This window comes from Fukomys damarensis, unplaced genomic scaffold (genome assembly GCF_012274545.1).
Source record: "Fukomys damarensis isolate Sample0158 unplaced genomic scaffold, DMR_v1.0_HiC HiC_scaffold_22, whole genome shotgun sequence".
NCBI lineage: Eukaryota > Metazoa > Chordata > Mammalia > Rodentia > Bathyergidae > Fukomys > Fukomys damarensis.
Genome location: NW_022900934.1, coordinates 22,129,680 through 22,136,684, shown reverse-complemented (window position 1 = coordinate 22,136,684; position 7,005 = coordinate 22,129,680).

The following is a 7,005-nucleotide window of genomic DNA, read 5'->3' as shown; positions in this document are numbered from 1 at the left end:
ACCCGCCCGAGCTCCGGACAGCCCCGCTGCTCTAGCCCGGGGGCGCGCCGCGCGGGAGCAATAAGATCCGGGGATCTAGGAGTTCTCACCCCCACCGGGGAGTTGCAGGGAAAGGGACTGACCCGAAGGTGAGCGAGGGGCGGTGCCAGGGCAGTCGCGAGTAATGACAGGCGGAGAAAGAGCGCTGGGACCAATGAAAATTCTGCTACGCTCCAGAGGCGGGGTTCTTCAGCAACTACAAAAATGTATGCTAGGACCTGTCATGTAAAGGTACAAGATCCCAGTAATGAGTGTAACTGTACTGTATACCTAAAATGTACCAATAAACTCAATTTAAAAAAACCTAATATATAAACAGAAAGATTAAAAAAATGTATGCTAGGTCTGCCCTTGGCTGGTGTCAAACACTCTAAACTACATGAAAAATCTACGTGTTCATCTTTAATATTGGCCTGTAATTTTAATCATTTATCCAATGTTCTGCATATGTATTAAATTATTTAATAATATCTATTAAATTGACATTTATATTCTGTATCGTGTCAGTACATGATGAAGAAAAGAAATATTTGAATTTTTTAGTTAAGCTTGACAGACATTTTTAAAGTGGGGACAATATTTACTATATAAATGAATAAAGACATTTAAAAATGTAAAAAAAAAAAAAAAACTGGCTGGGGAGTTAGCTCAGTAGTTCTGCCGCCTGCTTTGCAAGTGCAAGGTCCTGAGTTCAATCCCTGGTACAAAAAAAAAAAAAAAAAAAAAAAAAAAAAAAACTAAACTTAAACATAAAAGGCAATGAGGCTGCCAGAACTTTCTCAAAGGAAACAAACAGCCAATAGAAGACTCTGGAGTATTTTCAAACCCAACAAGAGGGTGTCTCCTCCCTCCCTTCCAGAAGGAGGAAAGGGCCAATCTGATTTCTTAAAATTCACCCTCCAGGGCTTTTACAAACTGACAACTGTGAAAAGGATTACTACTACTATGATTAATAACGCCATCATTACCCCTTCAGAGCAACCAAGCCATGAATCCATCTAAGGGATGAAGGAAGAGTGAGGGAGACTAGCTTATCACCCTGCAATCTGAACTGCTGGTCCAATGGTGAGCTGGAGGGTTGTGGGTGCAGCTCAGTGGTAAGAGTGCAAGCATGAGACCTTAAATTCAGTGTCCAAAATAAAATATTGGTGTTGCCAGGCATGGTGGAGCACACCTGTAATCCCAGCATTAGGGAGGCTGAGGCAGGAGGATTGCCTTGAGTTCGAGGCTAGCCTTGGCTACATAGCGAGACCCTGTTTTAAAAAACAACAATAAGGGCTGGGGATTTAGTTCAGTGATTCTGCTGCTTGCCTTGCAAGCACAAGGTCGGGAGTTCAATCCCTGGCATCAAAAAAAAAAAAAAAATGGGAATGTAGCTTAGAGTGTGTGCTTAGTGTTCCAGAGGCCTTGGGTTGGAAGGGGGAGGTGAGAGAACGCCTCTCCCCAGGTCCCACAAATAGGAAGTCTCAAGGAAATATTGAAGCCTGTATTCAAACCTTCCAAAATGTAGAAATGTAGCCTGGCTCTATAATCCATACTCTTAGTAACTTGCTGGGCCGAGGGTTTAGCTCAGTGATGCCGCCACCTGACTGGCAAGCTCAAGGTCCCAAGTTTGATCCCCGGTACCAAAAAAAAGTAACTTGCTAATCATTGCATGTTAATGGAGATTTTGATGTAAAATTACTAAATAAATTTTATTAGTTAACCCAACATCTTCAATTGTTCACTGTTCCCACAGTGGGAAAGTATTGAGTAAGGTGCAGATGGTTGCATATAAGCCCAAGCCCCCCAAAATAAGGCTCTGAAGCACCCTAATACTTTAAGAAATACCAGACAGTTGCAAAGACTTATGAAACTGACCAAAGCCAAGCCAAACCAATACATAATTTTTTTTTGTACCAGGGATCGAACTTGGAGATCTTGCACTTGCAAGGCAGGCAGCAGAACCACTGAGCTAAATCCCTGGCCCTCCAATACATAAAATTTAAAAAGAAAAGACATAAAGCTGGGCGTGGTGGCACACAACTGTAATCCCAGCACTCGGGAGGCTGAGGCAGGTAGGATCACTGTGAGTTCGAGACCAGCCTGAGCTACATAGTGAGTTCCAGGTCAGTCTCAACTACATTTTGAGACCCTGCCTCAAAACAAACAAACAAACAAAAAAGACTTATGAAGCTGAAATGAAAGAGCAAAAAGACAACAAATAGCATATGTTGAAAATACTTGTATTTTAAATCAGAAATTACTGATTGACAAATTGTATTTATAAGACTTGAGGGATAATCTTCCCCTACGGCCAGCTTCCTAGGCAGTAGGTGACATAAACAAAGCTTTCAGTTTAACAGTTGGCTTTGTTCAAAGCAGTTGTTTTTCAGACTTTTTACTATTTGCTATTGTTTGTTAAAAAGCATATTTCAATGCCATATTTATTATTTCCTCCAAACTTCTACTTTCTAGGAGCCCTTGATCTTGCAAAAGATGCTTGGTTACTTGCTCACCATCTCATTGCTGGTCAGAAACAGCCAGAATTCAAAGGCAGTGTCAAATGACTCTAAAGCTTAGGCTCTTTTCAATTTGCCGTTTTCTGTTTCATTCAGCCATACCGTAGCTTGGGAATCAGCACACTTAGTAGACACAGGCCCTAGGCCTTGGCTATATTGAAACACTTCTCAGACTTCCTTCTTGCCATCCTCAGGACTAGAAAAGACAATAAAACGACTATGTTAAGGTCCACCGACCTTGAATACCCCCAGCAATTCTTCCCTGGCCTCCACGTACCCAGTCAGCAAATTGCGAAATTTTATCTGGCGGCATTAGCCTTGTGGTATTTACATCTCTCCACAGCTTCCTCTTCAACCAGTGATGCTGGTTCTCACAGCCGGGTACTGCCATCAGTCTGGTTTTCCCCACCACCCACTCCCTCTCTGGTTCTGTCACTTCCTGTTTGTGAGGTTAACTGTGGTGCCCACAGTGACTCACCTCTTCCCACCCGGCTCTCTCTCCAAATATCACACTCAGCTATCAATCCATCAGTGGACTAACCAGTGATGAGTATGAAAGACTCAAGATCCAGTCACTTCCCAAAAGCCCCACCTGTGAGCACATGAGGCTTTGGGGAGATATCTAGATACAAGCCATATCAACTTGTAGCCTGGATAGGATAAAAAGGAAAACAAAAGGGAAGCCTCACCTCTCTTTCTTCAGAGGCGCTCCAGTCTTTGCCACTGCCTTTGAAAGTCTGCCTCTAGGTTTCCAGTGCAGACTCTTTAGCCTGGCAGTGCAGACCCTTAGGCTTCCTGATACAGACTCACCTGAGACTCTGCAGTGAGCTCCAGGCCTTCAACTTTTGACTGGATCCTTCTTACATTAAATCTATTTCTCTAGTGAACAGGGACTGATAGATTTTTTTTACCAGAGAAGTGGGGTCGTTGTTGGGATGCCACCTAACCGTGTGGTTCAGAGCCTTTTGAACTGGCTTGTGGAAGGAATTTGGGAAGGTTTGGAGAAGCCAACTGAGGAAGAGACCCTGGAATGCTGTGAGCCAAGCTTGATAGGAGATTCTTGTTGAAGCTCAGAAGACCAGAATGTTGGCAATAATATAGATCAGGTTCAAGAATTTTCAGTTGGGGGCCAGGGATTTAGCTCAGTGGTTCCAGTGCCTGCTTCGCAAACGCAAGGACCCGAATTCAATCCCTGATACCAAAAAAAAAAAAAAAAAAAAATTTTCAGTTGGGAAGAAGGACTCCATTGGCAGTTGGACTCCAGGTAATATGTATTATGATATGGCATTTTGTTCCTTTCCTGAGACCTCTGTGTAAGATTGAGATTAAGGCTGCAGACAAATTAATCTGGTGGAAGAAATTTCAAGGGAGTGTAAAGTTGAGGTTGTAGCAGTATTGTAGACAGCTAAATTAGTCAGAAATATTATAGGCAGACAGGGCTGGGCCCTCAAGAAGTCAGTAGACAACTGGCTGGAGGCACAGTCCTTGAAGGGTTCAAAAGGAAGAGAATTGACTAAAGGCACGTACTTCCTCTAGGGATGAATAGCAGTGATTAATATTCTAAATGGGCATCAATCACCTGGGTGGGGGACCAAGACCTTAACTCATCCCTTCCAGGAAAAGTCCTTGTTTGGTCCATGTATGCTTGATCCCCATTTAATCAATATTACCTATTACCTATTAAGTGACTATACTTGTAATCTTATTGTTTGGTCATAGGTTTTTGTTTATTTGTTTGTTTTTTTGTACCAGGGATCGAACTCTGGTCCTTGTGCTTGCAAGGCAGGGTGTTTGATTATAGTTTTGTCCCATTTTATATCTATCTTGTGATTTTCCATTAGATCAATAATTACCTATGTGATTATACTTTTAATCTTATTGGTTGCCTATAGTTTTGTCCCACCATAGGGTGGTTAAGGACCCACTGCATCTCATGGTTTTGCTCTATGAAACTCCCGTGGGAAGTCAGGACCCCTTCTATCTCTCTTAGGCAGAAGCTATCTTTTATTTTTATTTTATTTATTTATTTATTTTTGGTACCAGGGATTGAACTCAGGTCCTTGCGCTTGCAAGGCAGGCCACCGAACCACTGAATTAAATCCCCGGCCCCCAAAAGCTATCTTTAATAAATTCTTCATGGGGGCCAGGGATTTAGCTTAGTGATTCTGCTGCCTGCCTCACAAATACAAGGTGGGGAGTTCGATCCCCAGTACCCACCCCCCAAAATAAATAAATAAATAAATAAATAATTCATGCTCGTAAACTCTGTTGTTCCTGGAATTCAATCATTGGTTTTAGAGACCTTGAACTCCACATGCTGGACATCTAACAGGTTGGGAGTTATATAAAATTCCTATAAATTATGTGGTGGTCCATATATCATATACCTTATGTCAGCATGGCTACTGTTGAGGGCTTTTAGCCAACTCTATCTTGAGAGTTAAGAGTAAATGACCCAGTTAGGCAAGGTGGCGCATGCCTATAGTCTGAGCATTGGGGAGGCTGAGTCAGGAGAATGGCCATAAGTTTGAGGTCAACCTGGGCTATATAGTGAGTTCAAGGCCACCTTGAACTACATAGGGAGACCTTGTCTCAAAACAAAACAAGCAAATGATCCAGCAGAATGATTTTAAAAGTCTTGAATTTGGCCAGAAACAAAGCTCTGGTAAAGTTTGGACCTGCAGAGATGATGCAGAGGAGAACGTAGTTGTTAAAAATATAAGCATTAAAAGGCCAAGTACTTTGGACCAGACAATAGAAAAGATGGGCTGAGAGCATCACAAAAACCAGCAGGACTCCGCACTACACAGGTTCACAATTGGAAAGGTGAAAGACGTTGCTCTGAGAAGAGAGTCCCGGTCACAGTGCTTCAGAATGTCTGCAGTTTAGGGAATGGGAATCGATTCCCCAGAATTTAGTTTACCGCTCGGCCATCCAGACACTCAAGACTCCTGTAGACATCAGCAAAATGCCAAAGGACCCAGCTACTCCACCTAGTGACAGATCGTGGGATCATCCGCATCGTGCTTGTTTTAGGTGCATGCGGAATGTAGGAGGGTGGAGTTGGGAAGGCTTCCACCCAGATTTCAGAAGGCCTGGAAGGACAGGCAGGGTGACCTCGAGAGGGCAGATTGTGCTATGTGAAACTGTGAGGGTGAAGCCAGTACAGTGGAGACTTCAGGATGTTGGAGAGGCCAGGAACATGGATTGTGTGAAGAAACCTGAAAGAAATGAGCCAAGCTGGCTCGAGAAAGGGGCCATGAAGGCCACAACCATGGGCAGTGCTGTAGGGTGGGCCATCCAAGCCCTTTGGTGTTCACATCTTGCCACAAATTTGCCTCGAGTACTGGACGTGCAGCTACAGGATGCTGGATTTCAGTTTTGATTTGGTCTCATTCCTTTCTATCTCCTTATTTGTACCTTTGGTAATGGGAATGTTTCTACTGGGCCATTATATGTTGAAAGTATTTAAATTTCTTTTCATTATTATAAGAGCTTGCAGCTAAGAGATTCTCTTAAATCTCAGAAGAGACTTTCGATTTAGACTTTTCATCCATGCTAAAACTGTTCAGACTTTGGCAACTCTTATAGATGGACCAAATGCATTCTGTTCTTTGTTTTTTGAGACAAGGTCTCACTGTGTAGTTGAGACTGACGTGGAACTCACTACGTAGCCCAGGCTAGTCTCGAATTTACAGCGATCCTCCTGCCTCAGCCTCCCTAGTGCTGGGATTACAGGAGTGCACCATCCGTAAATGACCCTAAATGCATTCTGTATAAAGGACGCACATAAACCTTTTGGGGGCCAGGGGTGGAACGTTACGGTTAATATCTAAAATGTTCCCTAAAGCCTCATGTGCTTATAGGTGGGGCTTTTGGGAGGTAATTGGACCACGGTAGCTGACACTCATCAGGGCACTGATCCACTGTTTGTAGCTAAATGTAACTTGGGAGGTACAGCCTGGCTGGAGAAGGCAGGTCACTGGGGGCATAGCCTGGAAGCATCTGTCTCTTTCCTCTCTGACCCCTCTCTTTGCTTCCAGCCACCATGGGATAAAAGCCTCCTCTGTCATGCCGCCTTGCCTTGCAGCCTGAATATGGACCGGTACCTTTACAAACTGTGAGCCAAAATAAATCTCTTCTTTAACTTGGGGTGCCGGCTACCGTGTTCCAGCAATGAGAAAGTAACTAGGAAGTGTCTCGGGTGTTTGTTACCATAATGGAAAGCTGCCCATACCTGAGATAAATGAAATTATTCCTGGGCCACCTTACTGAATCAGAGAGTCCAGGTGACAGGGCTTGTATAGTTAATAAGCCCTCAAAGGTGAATCTCATCACTGAAAAATTTGATAACAATACCGTCTACAGGTAGGATCTAAAAACTAAGGGAATTTTTTCTTCTTACAACATGTTAAGAGACTATCATTGATGCCAAATAACCTCACAGGTTGTATCAGTTAATCCA